The sequence below is a fragment of the Heptranchias perlo genome, unplaced genomic scaffold (assembly GCF_035084215.1).
Source record: "Heptranchias perlo isolate sHepPer1 unplaced genomic scaffold, sHepPer1.hap1 HAP1_SCAFFOLD_794, whole genome shotgun sequence".
In the NCBI taxonomy this organism is placed as follows: domain Eukaryota; kingdom Metazoa; phylum Chordata; class Chondrichthyes; order Hexanchiformes; family Hexanchidae; genus Heptranchias; species Heptranchias perlo.
The window spans coordinates 56,945-71,083 of record NW_027139829.1 but is presented as its reverse complement, the minus strand read 5'-3'; the positions used below and the strand labels follow the sequence as shown (position 1 = coordinate 71,083).

At 45.8% G+C, this 14,139-nt stretch overlaps 1 non-coding gene and 1 pseudogene across 1 annotated transcript; one reads left to right on the top strand and one right to left on the bottom strand.

Annotated features, from left to right (window-relative positions):
- The first annotated feature begins 156 nt into the window (after nt 1–156).
- On the top strand, nt 157–13,900 carry LOC137319272 (zinc finger protein 235-like; annotated as a pseudogene).
- Nucleotides 1,127–1,220, bottom strand: trnay-gua (transfer RNA tyrosine (anticodon GUA)). Its single transcript has 2 exons — nt 1,184–1,220; nt 1,127–1,162 (listed from the first exon to the last, which is right to left on the bottom strand). It is a non-coding gene; the product is annotated as a tRNA-Tyr (tRNA).
- Nucleotides 13,901–14,139: the final 239 nt, after the last annotated feature.

Genomic DNA, 14,139 nt, shown 5'->3' with positions numbered 1-14,139 from the left:
CCTTGGGAAAGACAGATGCAATGTATTTATTTAGTACCTCCGCCATGCCCACTGCCTCCCACTGCTACTAATTCGTTATAATCTGGGCCAGTGGTGCAATGGATAACGCATTAGGTTCGATTCCTACCTGGCTTAGATTTTTTTATGCAATATGTTATGGCCTTCAATACCTTGCAAGCTGTCCTACTTGGTGGTGCTGCCTGGCTCCATACCTGGTAAGTGCCTTCTCAGTGCAGCAAGCAGTGCATCAGTGTCATAATCTGAAGGGCTTGAATTCAATCTTCAGAGAAGGCATCAAGGATTACGAAGCTTTTTTTCCATCTCTCACCTCATCTTTCCATCTTTGCTGCATCGCAAAATCAAGAACCTTTGCTGACTGCAGCACATCAAAAGATTTGCTGCCCCTTGATCTCTCTGTACCCAAACACACAGTGAAGTTTAGGAAGTCCATGGGCGATGGACTCACTGACAACACTCTTGTTTCTGTATAATTGCCCCAAGACAAACGGTGAGTGGAGAATATAATCAACGATCCCGCTACCTCTCACAGGCCAAGTGAGCGCTCCACCAGTTGAGCTAATTCCTCGTTTGCTGTTTGTAAATCGCCCCTCACAGTTCCTGCCTCACACTCGCCTTCAAGCTGCTCCAAGACCAGCAGAGAAATCTTGCCTTGGGTTGCCACTCCCTGAATATATTAAATACTTTGCTCCAATCGGCGGTATCGAGCATCAGCAAGTGAGGAACAGCAGAACGGGAAGCCACAGTAATCATGAGCGATGCTGAGAAGAGCCCGAGCCTTCGGAAGGAAGACGAGGTCACCGGAAAGCAACAGCCGCCCGAGCTCGAGGAGCAGCGAGAGCCCTGACTGACTGACTGATCGAAGACCATTTTGCCTGAAATTGAAGGCGATTTGAAGTGTTGCTGCTCAAAGGCACTCCCTGCTGGTGAGCAGAGGGAAATGCTCGAGTGAAACAGCCGTGCTCGGGCAGACACAGAAAGCTTTGAGGTTTTGGAAAGGAAAAGAGGTGTCCTGTGCCTGAGTGGCAACATGTTAATCTGTGAGCTGCCTGTGAAGTTCAGAGAGTGACCTTGAGGTAATTGCTGCTTATTCCAAAATCACACTCACTCCTTCGAGCCGGAATTGAACCAGCGACCTAAGGATGACTTTATTTTGTTTTATTCACTACAGTCCTCCGCTCTACCAGCTGAGCTATCGAAGGGAAGTGATAAACAGTGCTGTCTTTGGTGATTGTTCACCGTGCGCCCGTTGACACGTTCAGACTCGTGGAGTCCGGTGCTGATCGAAGACTTCTTTTGCCTGAAAGCGAGAGCTGAGTGTTTTGAAGTATTGCTGCTCAAAAGCGCTCCCTGCTGGTGAGCAGAGGCAGAGCAGCCTTGTTTGGGCAGACACAGAAAGTTTTCAGGTTTGAGAAAGGAAAAGAGACGTCCTGTGCCTTCATGGCAACATGTTAATCTGTGAGGTGCCTGTAAAGTTAAGAGAGCGACCTTGAACTAATTGCTGCTTATTGCAAAATCACGCGTTCTCCTTCGAGCAGGAATTGAACAAATGACGGAAGGATGACTTTGTCTTATTTTCCACGACAGTCTTGTCGCTCGACCAGCTGAGGTGTCGAAGGGAAGCGGCAAAAATGTTTCACTTTGGTGATTGTTCACCGTGCACCTTTGACACACCCGGACTCGTGGATTCCAGTGCTCATGACTGAGGCTGACTCGGTACCTGCTCATACCGCAGTGCTGTGGGAGTGGGAGCTGCTCCGTGTTCTCCACAGCCTGGGCCAGTGACACAATGAATAATGGGACTGATTATTGATCTGGTGATTGTGGGATCAAGTTTACGGAGGGTGTAAAGTGGAAGGCCGGGCCTGGAGAGCATTGGAATAGTCGAGTCTGGAGGTAAACAAAGGCACGGATGAGGGTTTCAGCAGCAGAACTTCATTCTGGAAGTTGGGATTTGTTTCTGCTGATGTTAATAACCGCTATAACTGGGCTGAAATTCAATATTCTGGATCTATGTCAAATAAATCAACTTTGTTTCAAACAGAATGGGTCAATTACTTGATGAATTCAAGATAAGAGACTAATTGATGTCCTCATTACCGATTATTTTGCCTTTTCTCCTTTCTCACTGTAGATTATTTCAGTTCTCATACCTTCAATTACTCTCATGGCCAAGTCCCAGCTCCCCGGACCTTCCCGAGTGCCTCTCCCAGCCTTGGGATCCAGGGAAGGTATCAGTAATGTACCCGGGATCACTAAACACAAAACCCAGTCTGTGAATCACTTTCAGCGACTGGACTTATCGTGTGTCCCACAGCATCTCTCTCACCTTCGATGTGTGAATAGAGCATCAGGCCTGGGAATCTCGTCTTCAATTTAAATACACTCAGCAAATGTATTTAACAAAATACAAACAAGTAAACACATCACGGCCCAATAATCCAGCACTAAATTCAAAGGAGTAAGTCTGTTATCAAACTCCTTGAGTGGACAGAATAAAGAAAAATCCCAACTCTGAGATCCCCTCGAATCCTTTGCAAATTCCTTACAAATCTTGACAATAATCAACAAGTCTAATTGAATGTTGACCTTTATCTCGAGTGGGGTTGGAATACAGAAGTGATGCTTCAGTTGTAATGAACCTTGGTCAGACCCCACCTGGAGAACTGGGCACTGAACCGAGGGAGAGATAAATCGGCCTTAGAAAAGGTACAGTGCAGATTCACCAGAATGATGCCGGGGTTAAAAGGGTTAAATTATGAGGATAGGTGGCATAAACTTGGTTTTTATTCCCATGAGTTTAGAACATTGAGATGTGATCTCATCGAGGTGTTTAAAGTAATAAAGGGATTCAATAAGGGAGATACAGAGAAATGATTTCTTCTGGGGGGGAATCCAGAACAAGAGCGCATAAGAAATCGGAGCAGGAGTGGGCCATACGGCCCCTCGAGGCTGCTCTGCCATTCAGTCAGAATCTGGCTGATCTTCTACCTCAACTCCACTTTCCTGCCTGATTCCTTGATTCTCTTGGTGTCCCAAAATCTCTCGATCTCATTCTTGAATATAATCAACGACTGAGCATCCACAGCCCTCTGAGGTAGAGAATTCCAAATATTCACAAACCTCTGAGTGAAGAAATTTTTCCTCATCTCAGTCCTAAATGGCCGATCCCTTATCCCGAGACTATGCCCCCGAGTTCTAGACTTTCCAGCCAGGGGAAACAGCCTCTCAGCATCTACCCTGTCAAGCCCTCAAAGAATGTTACACGTTTCAATGAGATCACCTCTCATTCTTCTAAACTCCAGAGAATATAGGGCCATTCTGCTCATTCTCTCCTCATACAACAACCCTCTCATCCCAGGAATCAATCTAGTGAACCTTCATTGCACCCCCTCTAAGGCAAGTATATCCTTCCTCAGGTAAGGAGACCAAAACTGTACACAGTGCTCCAGGTGTGGTCTCACCAAAACCCGATATAACTGCAGCAAGACTTCCTTACTCTTATTCTCCAACCCACTTAAAATAAAGGCCAACATATTATTTGCTTTCCTAATTGTTTGCTGTACCTGCATATTAACTTTCTGTGATCCGTGTACAAGGACATCCAAATCTCTCTGAACAACATTTCTTAGACTCTCACCTTATAAAAAATATTCTGCTTTTCTATTCTTCCAACCAAAGTGAATAATTTCCACATTTCCCCACATTGTACTCCATCTGCCACCTTCTTGATAATCTTACAATTAGAGCTCGGTCATTTATGAGCAAAAGAAGGTGGCAATTTTTCACACAAAGGGTGGTGGAAATCTCAAGCTCAACTCCCCGAAAGGCTGTGGATGCTGGGGCTCGATTGAAATGTTCAATATTGAGATTGATAGATTTGTGTTGTGTGAGGGTTGAAAGGGATATGGAGTTGTGACACAGATTAGTCCTGATCTAATTGAATGGCAGAGTGGGCTTGAGGGGCTAAATGGTTAATTCCAGTTCCTGAAACAAGTCACTGACAACAATCACCTCCACTCTGATACAAACCAACCCCACAGTCACTGACACCAATCTCCTCCTGTCTGATATAAAGTCCAGCAATTTTATTTTAAATTCACAAGCCTCCGAAAGCTTGTGAATTTAAAATAAAATTGCTGGACTATAACTTGGTGTTGTAAAATTGTTTACAATTGTCAACCCCAGTCCATCACCGGCATCTCCGCATCATGTCTGATATAAAGCAAACCCATACTCACTGACACAAATCTCACTGAATGGTGGAACAGGCTCGAGGGGCTGAATGGCCTACTCCTGTTCCTTGTGTTCCGATGTCACACTGAAGTTGCTAACATTCCTCTTCACAGTTCTTAATGCTCCCCATCTTGGTGTTGTCAGGAAATGTTGATCTTATGCCCTTGTACCCAAGCCCAGGTCATTGCTCTGTATTGAGAAGAGCAATGGTCCCAACACTGCCCCTGGGGGACACCACTATTTACATCCCCACAGTCTGAAAAACATCCATTAACCAATACTCTGCCCTTGATCCAACTTCCCATCCACACTGACCCACTCCCTGTAATACCGTGAGCTTTAATCTGATCAACGTTCCCCTCCAAGTCACACACCATCCCGACTTGGAAATATATCGCCGTTCCTTCATTGTCGCTGGGTCAAAATCCTGGAATTCCCTTCCTAACAGCACTGTGGGAGAACCGTCACCACACGGACTGCAGCGGTTCAAGAAGGCGGCTCACCACCACCTTCTCGAGGGCAATTAGGGATGGGCAATAAATGCCGGCCTCGCCAGCGACGCCCACATCCCGTGAACGAATAAAAAAAAACAAACAAGCCTCCTGTCCGGCATCTTATCAAACACTTTTTAACAATCCATCTTCACAACATCCATTAACCAATACTCTGCCCTTTATCCAACTTCCCATCCACACTGACCCACTCCCTGTAATACCGTGAGCTTGAATCTGATCAACAAGCCTCCTGTCCGGCATCTTATCAAACACTTTTTAACAATCCATCTTCACAACATCCATTGCATTTTATCACCACACTGTGTTATTTCCTCCAATAATCCCTGCCGTCTGTCCTGAATTAATCCATTTTATCCCTACACTGTGTTATTTCCTCCAATAATTCCTGCTGTCTGTCCTGAATTAATCCATTTTATCATGACACTGTGTTATTTCCTCCAATAATCCCTGCTGTCTGTCCGGAATTAATCCTTTTTATCCCAACACGGTATTATTTCCTCCAATGATCCCTGCTGTCTGTCCTGAATTAATCCATTTTATCCCTACACTGTATTATTTCCTCCAATATTCCCTGCTGTCTGTCCTGAATTAATCCATTTTATCCCGACACTGTGTTATTTCCTCCAATAATCCCTGCTGTCTGTCCTGAATTAATCCATTTTATCCCTCCGCTGTGTTATTCCCTCCAATAATCCCTGCTGTCTGTCCTGAATTAATCCATTTTATCCCTACACTGTGTTATTTCCTCCAATAATCCCTGCTGTCTGTCCTGAATTAATCCATTTTATCCCGACACTGTGTTATTTCCTCCAATAATCCCTGCTGTCTGTCCTGAATTAATCCATTTTATCCCTACACTGTGTTATTTCCTCCAATATTCCCTGCTGTCTGTCCTGAATTAATCCATTTTATCCCTACACTGTGTTATTCCCTCCAATATTCCCTGCTGTCTGTCCTGAATTAATCCATTTTATCCCTACACTGTGTTATTCCCTCCAATATTCCCTGCTGTCTGTCCTGAATTAATCCATTTTATCCCTACACTGTGTTATTCCCTCCAATATTCCCTGCTGTCTGTCCTGAATTAATCCATTTTATCCCTACACTGTGTTATTCCCTCCAATATTCCCTGCTGTCTGTCCTGAATTAATCCATTTTATCCCAACACTGTGTTATTCCCTCCAATATTCCCTGCTGTCTGTCCTGAATTAATCCATTTTATCCCTACACTGTGTTATTTCCTCCAATAATCCCTGCTGTCTGTCCTGAATTAATCCATTTTATCCCTACACTGTGTTATTTCCTCCAATAATCCCTGCTGTCTGTCCTGAATTAATCCATTTTATCCCTACACTGTGTTATTCCCTCCAATATTCCCTGCTGTCTGTCCTGAATTAATCCATTTTATCCCTACACTGTGTTATTCCCTCCAATAATCCCTGCTGTCTGTCCTGAATTAATCCATTTTATCCCTACACTGTGTTATTCCCTCCAATATTCCCTGCTGTCTGTCCTGAATTAATCCATTTTATCCCTACACTGTGTTATTCCCTCCAATAATCCCTGCTGTCTGTCCTGAATTAATCCATTTTATCCCTACACTGTGTTATTTCCTCCAATAATCCCTGCTGTCTGTCCTGAATTAATCCATTTTATCCCTACACTGTGTTATTCCCTCCAATAATCCCTGCTGTCTGTCCTGAATTAATCCATTTTATCCCTACACTGTGTTATTCCCTCCAATATTCCCTGCTGTCTGTCCTGAATTAATCCATTTTATCCCTGCACTGTGTTATTCCCTCCAATAATCCCTGCTGTCTGTCCTGAATTAATCCATTTTATCCCTACGCTGTGTTATTTCCTCCAATAATCCCTGCTGTCTGTCCTGAATTAATCCATTTTATCCCTACACTGTGTTATTCCCTCCAATATTCCCTGCTGTCTGTCCTGAATTAATCCATTTTATCCCTACACTGTGTTATTTCCTCCAATATTCCCTGCTGTCTGTCCTGAATTAATCCATTTTATCCCTACACTGTGTTATTCCCTCCAATATTCCCTCCTCTTTGTCCTTTATTAAAGTCCAGTTTTTCCCTCGAGTTTGACATCAATCAGGTTTAAAATTGATGCAGAGTTTCAGCCAATGAGGGAGATCCGGGCTCAGCCCCGCCCACTCGGTGCCGCAAGTCCCGCCCCTCACCCACTCCCATTGGTTGGAGGACCAACCGCCCGCTCGGTCCTCCAGCCCCTCTCCGCTCTTCCTATTGGTCCGGAGCTCCCGTCAATCACCCGGGCAGTGTGAGCTGAGCATGCGCGGCGGGCGGGGAGTGAGGCCGAGATCGTGTCGGCAACAGGTGAGAGATGGGCGGGGGGAGCGGGTTAATAAACCCCGGGGGAGGGGGCGGGGGCTTCACAAACCCCGAGTGCGGCCCCGGGCCCGAATATCAAACAGTGAACATTCTCCTCTCTCTCTCTACACTCCGGGGGCTCCGGTTTAGATCAGACCCGAAACTCAACACACGGCCCGCGGCCTCCGAGCATGCGCAGTGTCAGCGTCAAACCTCGTGACTCATCGAATCAGGGAGCGTCTGTCAATGAAGGAGAAATGGTGATCGGTCAGGGAGCGTCTGTAAATGAAGGAGAAATGGTGATCGATCAGGGAGCGTCTGTAAATGATGTAGAAACGGTGATCGGTCAGGGAGCGTCTGTAAATGAAGGAGAAATGATGATCTCCATATCTTCAGTCATCCAGGGAGCTCAAGCTTTGGATGCCATTTCTTTCCTCCTCGTGGGAATCTGTCTACTCTGTTCCCAAACCCACTCCTCCTTGAAGGCCTCCCACTGTTCAATTACTGTTCTGCCTGCCAATTTTTGATGCCAATCCACCTGGACAAGATCCCTTTTTAACTCATGAAATTAGCCCTCCTCCAGTTAAGAATTTTCATATTTGACTGTCCCCAGTCCTTTTCCATAACTATTCTAAACCAAATGAAATTATGATCACTGCTGCCCCAATGAAATATGCTCCACCTGCCCCACTTCATTCTCCACACCGAGCCCACTGCTGTACTCACACTCTCTCACACTCACTCTCTCACACTCACACTCTCTCACACTCACACTCTCTCACACTCACTCTCTCACATTCATTCTCTCACATTCACTCTCTCACCCTTTCACTCATGGTTTCGGGCCACTGAAAGATGATGTGATGGTTTTGGATTTCAGCACAGGGAGGAGGGAGAGTGTGTGGGACGGGGATTTACAGCTTTGAGGAATGAGAGAGGAAATAATGTTCCATAGAAAGTAGAGTTATCTGATCTGAATTTCTATCCTGTACTTACATTGATAACTTTTATAAACTCCTTTTACAGGGGAGGATTTGCAGAGGGAAACTCAAACCAAAGATCACGTCAAGATCTGACAGAGTCACTTGATTCATCAGGACCTGAATATCATCGGCCTTTGAATGTGGAAGGAGAAATGTTTGTCTGTTCTGTCTGTGGGAGAAGATTTCAAACATCAGTGTGAGTGGAAAAGCACCGAGACACACACACCCGAGTGAGAGTGTTCCAGTGCACTGACTGTGGAAAGAGCTTTAACCAGTTACACAGCCAGAAAAAACATCGCACCATTCACAGCGGGGAGAAACCGTACACGTGTTCTGTGTGTGGACGAGGCTTCAACTGATCGTCCAACCTGGAGAGACACAAGGACACCCGGACCACGGAGAAACCGTGGAAATGTGGGGACTGTGGGAAGGGATTCAATTACCCTTCAGAGCTGGAAACTCATCGACGCCGTCACACTGGGGAGAGGCCGTTCACCTGCTCCGTGTGTGGGAAGGGATTCATTCGGTCATCCCACCTCCTGACACACCAGCGAGTTCACTCTGATGAGAGACCTATTAAATGTTCTGACTGTGAGAAGAGGTTTAAATGCAAAAGGAATCTGCTGACACACCAACGGACCCACACTGGGGAGAGGCCGTTCACCTGCTCCGTGTGTGGGAAGGGATTCACTCAGTCATCCGCCCTGCTGACACACCAGCGAGTTCACACTGGGGAGAGGCCGTTCACCTGCTCCGTGTGTGGGAAGGGATTCACTCAATCATCCACCCTGCTGACACACCAGCTACTTCACACTGATGAGAGACCTTTTAAATGTTCTGACTGTGAGAAGAGGTTTAAAAGCAAAATTGAACTGCTGCGACACCATCGTGCTCGCACTGGGGAGAGGCCGTTCACCTGCTCCGTGTGTGGGAAGGGATTCGCTCTGTCATCACACTTTCTGTCACACCAGCGAGTTCACACTGGGGAGAGGCCGTTCACCTGCTCCGTGTGTGGGAAGGGATTCGCTCAGTCATCGACCCTGCTGACACACCAGCGAGTTCACACTGGGGAGAGGCCGTTCCCCTGCTCAGTGTGTGGGAAGGGATTCACTCAGTCATCGACCCTGCTGACACACCAGCGAGTTCACACTGGGGAGAGGCCGTTCACCTGCTCAGTGTGTGGGAAGGGATTCACTTGGTCATCCACCCTGCTGAAACACCAGCGAGTTCACACTGGGGAGAGGCCGTTCACCTGCTCAGTGTGTGGGAAGGGATTCGCTCAGTCATCGACCCTGCTGACACACCAGCGAGTTCACACTGGGGAGAGGCCGTTCACCTGCTCAGTGTGTGGGAAGAGATTCACTCAGTCATCGACCCTGCTGACACACCAGCGAGTTCACACTGAGAGACCTTTAAATGTTCTGACTGTGGGAAGAGATTTAAAATCAGAAACGAACTGCTGAGACATTGACGCACTCACACTGGGGAGAGACTGTTCACCTGCTCCGTGTGTGGGAAGAGATTCACTCGATCATCCCACCTTCTGAAACATTAACTTGTTGACACTATTGAGTGACCTTTTAATGCAGTGACTGTGAGAAGAGCTTTAAAAGTAGAAATGAACTGCTGACACATCAACGCATGCCCATTGGTTGAGAGACTGTTCACCTGCTCCGTGTGTGGGAAGGGATTCACTCAGTCATCACACGTGCTGAGACACCAGCGAGTTCACGAAATGAGCAGGTCCAACGAGCCGGTCTGTAACACAGGCCAATGACTCAGTGCAGCTCGTTACCCAGTCACTGGACTCCGTTATAGCCTCTCCTGTCAGTAACACACAAAGAGAAATTGTAAATCTGAAACAGAAAGAGATAATGTATAACACTTCATATCAACCACCAGTTTTTCCCTCTTTCCGGCTTTTAAAACAATCTGTTTCACAGTTTGTCAAACCCGAAACAGCCTCTGGGATTTGCTGATCGAGAATTTCATTGGAAATTGGGACCGTCATTAAGTATCAGAACAAATATCCCCGCTGAGGTTTCGGGATTGTTACTGGTTTATTTATATCAGTGAGTGACCGATTTTAAACCAGGTGAGGGTCTAAACCTGAGGTAAGAGCCTGGGATAGACAAGAGATTCTTCAATGTATCAAGTTAAATTACACTGATTCCACCAACACTGGACATCACATCCCTCAAACATTGTTACCTGTTACTGTATAAAACTGGTGAGGGTGGAAATGGGAAATAACTGAAAAAAAATTCATTGTTTCAAAGTTAATTCTGATCATTATTATTATACAAACATTCTACAGCCGGTCCCTTAAAAAGGACCCAATATCAAACCAGTCCCCAGTCCTTGGGCCTGTGCCTATGTTGTGATTTGCACCCGCTTCTGACTGACTTGGTATCAGACGCACTCCCGTCAACAGTAAACGGATGGAGCCGGATCCATAAGAGAAAAATGAGGACCGAGCTCCGCGGTTCTCCCAGAGTGCGGGAGGCGGAGTAACAGCAGCAGACAGAGAGATCTCTCTAAACCAGCCGCTGCCGCCGGAGAGAAGCGAGTCCCGTTCCGAGCCGTGTCTGTCAGGCGCCCGCTGACCCTCTCTTCACTGAAGGGGACCGATTCAGCACCAACTCACACACCCACCATTGGATCATTGAATCACCTTCAACACCTGAATTACATCACCACTTAATCCTCGATACACGAGGAAATACAAACCTTGTCCACGCAACTTGCCCTCATAATGTAACCATTTTCGCCCCGGCATCATTCTGGTGAAACTGCGCTGCATCCCCTCCACGGCCAATATGTCTTTCCTGAGGGGTGTGCCCAGAACTGAATGCAACACTTTAAATGGGGTCTCACCAGAGCTTTCTATCTGGAACATATTTCCATGTCTTTGAATTCCAGCTCCCTTGAGATAAAGGCCAACATCACATTAGACTTTCAAATTATTTTTTCGCAGTCCACTGGCTTTTAGTGATTTCTGTATTTCGATCCCTAAATCTCTCTGCTCCTCCATAGTTCCGAGCTTCTCACCATTTAGAAAATACTCTGATCAATATTGCTTCCGTCCAAAGTGGATGACCTTATACTTCCCCATATTGAAAGTTTGAACAGGCTGGGGCTCTTCTGTATAGAAAAGAGGAGGCTGAGGGTGACCTGATATCGGGCTTTAAGATTATGTGAGGGCTTTATAGGTTAGGCATAGACAAGGTGTTTGCACTTGTGGGAGTGGGGACTCCAAAACATTGGGGCCATGAATATAATCCAGTCACTAATGTATCCAATCTGGCATTCAAGAGAAACAGACTTCCCCAGAGAGGCGTTAGAATGTTCAACTCACCACCACAAGGAGTAGTTAAGGCGAATAGAATGGATGCATTTACGGGGAAGCTGGATAAGCACATCGAGGAGAAGGGAATATTAGAGTTTGCTCATAGGGTTAGATGAAGAGGGGTTGGAGGAGGCTCGTCTGCAGCATAAACACCGGTATAGTCTGGTTGGGCCGAATTGCCTGTTTCTGTGATGTACATTCGATGTAATTCTATGTAAGCTCCATCTGACACAGTTTTACCAACTCACTGAATCTATCAATTTCCCTTTGTAACTTTATGCTCCCATCTACACTACTCACTGCGCCTCCTAACTCGATGTCAGCGACAAACGTGAGTGTTCGGCTCTCTATTCCTTCATCTCCCTCATTTATACATATCGGAAAAAGCTGATGCCCCAGAACTAATCACATCCGGCCAATTTGAGTACATCCCTTATTATCCCGGGCCTCTGCCTCCCACCTTCTAACCAACTCCCGACCCATTTCAATAGGTTGCCTTAAATTCCACGCACTCTAATTTTTGTTGACAGTCTCTTATGTGGTCCCTTATTGGATGCCTTTGGAAGTCAATGTCCATCTCACACCCAGAGACACTCCATTATCGAGCACGTTAGTTACATCTTCAAAAAGTTCATCGAGCTTTGTTAGACTTGACTTCCCCTTTACAAATCCATGCTGGCTCTCTCTGATTACTCCATATTTATCCAAGTGCTCAGTCATTCTTTCCCCAATAACGGATACTGGTAACTTCCCCACAACAGGCGTCAGACTGATAGGCCTAGAATTTCCAACTTTATCTCTCCGACCCATCCGAAATAATGGAGTGACATGGACAATGTTTCAATTAAAGCAACAATTCCTGAATCAAGAGAGTTTTGATCGATCATGAGTAAGCATGTACAAGTTCCTTACCTATTCCTCTTATTCCCCTGGGATGGTAAACATCAGGTCCTGGAGATTTGACAATCTTTAATCTCATTATTTTCTCCATTGCCATTATTTTATTTACACTGAATCCCCTTGATTTATTTACAGTTTTCCTCCTGTCTCTGCTATGTTCGCCTCATCCTTTTCTATGAAGACCGATGCAAAGTAAATATTTAGCAACTCTGCCATTTCCTGATTTTCAATTACAATATCACCTCCATCTGTCTTTAAGGGGCCCACATTACTCTTAGTCACCCTTTTTTCTCTTAATATACCTGTAAATACCTTGATTGTTGTCGTTATTTTCCTTCACAAGTTTTTTCTCCTTTTCCCTTTTTGGACCTCTTCGGTTTTTTCGTTTCAGCACCACAATAAACAAGACTTCGCTGTAAAGTTCAGCTCAATAGTTCTCCAATGTCAGAGCGAGAATTGTCTGAACCCCGAATTTATTTAATGTAACAAACACAAGCACACTTAATCATCGGTGTATCAACGCACTGATGGATACACAAAGATAAACACAGCGAGAAATGCAGGCAGTATCAGGATGCACAGGTAAACGGACAAGGGAAATAGACAAAGATAAAACGGTCTGTGCCTCGAACAGACAGTAACGTGTCACTGATCGATATTAGTGAGACGAGGTGGGGAACAGGTGCTGTGAATTGGTGCTGTGGTTTAGTTGGTTAAAGCATCTGTCTTGTAAACAGGCGATCCTGGGTTCAACTCCCCGCAGTGCCTTGTGTTACTTATTATTTTTACCTAATTTGTGGAATTCAGCGACAAAGTCACACTTTGGAATTGGTATTTGTTCAGGTTTGAGGAGGAAACCGATATCAGAATGACTGTTCAAAAACACCATTTCATCACACAGACAGACCTCTCACAGAATGTGTCTGCAACACTTTAATTTAAGGACACGTTCTTGTTTCTGGGCTCGTCGGGGTCAGGGTATAATTCACGATTTATGTCATAGAGGAGCGAATGGTTGTCTCCTCGACCTCCGGATAGCAGTGATAAAGTTCGAGGATACACAGAAGCGGACAGGGTGGTCGGGGTCTGGAACTCACTGTCTGAAAGGGTGGTCGAGGCAGAAAACCTCAACTCATTTCAAAAGTACATGGATGTGCATTTGAAGTGCCGTAACCTACAGGGCTACGGACCAAGCCCTGGAAAGTGGGATTAAGCTGGATAGCTCTTTTTCGGCCGGCACAGACACGATGGGCCGAATGGCTTCCTTCTGTGCTGTAGCATTCTCTGATTCTATGATTCCGTGTGTGGGAAGGGATTCACTCAGTCATCACACGTACTGAGACACCAGGGAGTTCAAAAGTGACGACAGGAGTTGGATTCTGCTGTTAATCCCATCCAGGACTGAACCATGTTCATTCTGACAGTTGGGGTTTGTTTCTCCTGATGTTAATAAGCCCTATAACTGGGCTGGAGTTTAATATTCTGGATATCTGTTAAATAAATCAGCTTTGTTTTAAACCCTTGTTGTAGATTTTGGTCTTTCCCACCTGAGTGTTTAGCATCACCTGACTGGAGCTCAGAAAGGACAATCTGGGGGGAGGATCGTCCGGTGGGAACAGAACTTCAGCCTGGACACAGTCCTTCAGGGCCACACTGAGAGGGGCAAACGGCACTTTGGTCTTTCTCGTCTCTCTTCACTGACAGCAAAGTCACCGTGCGGCGTCCAGTTTAAAAATGACTGTGGTAATTATTCTATGAAGATTTAACCTGTTTGTGTGACAGTCCTGAGT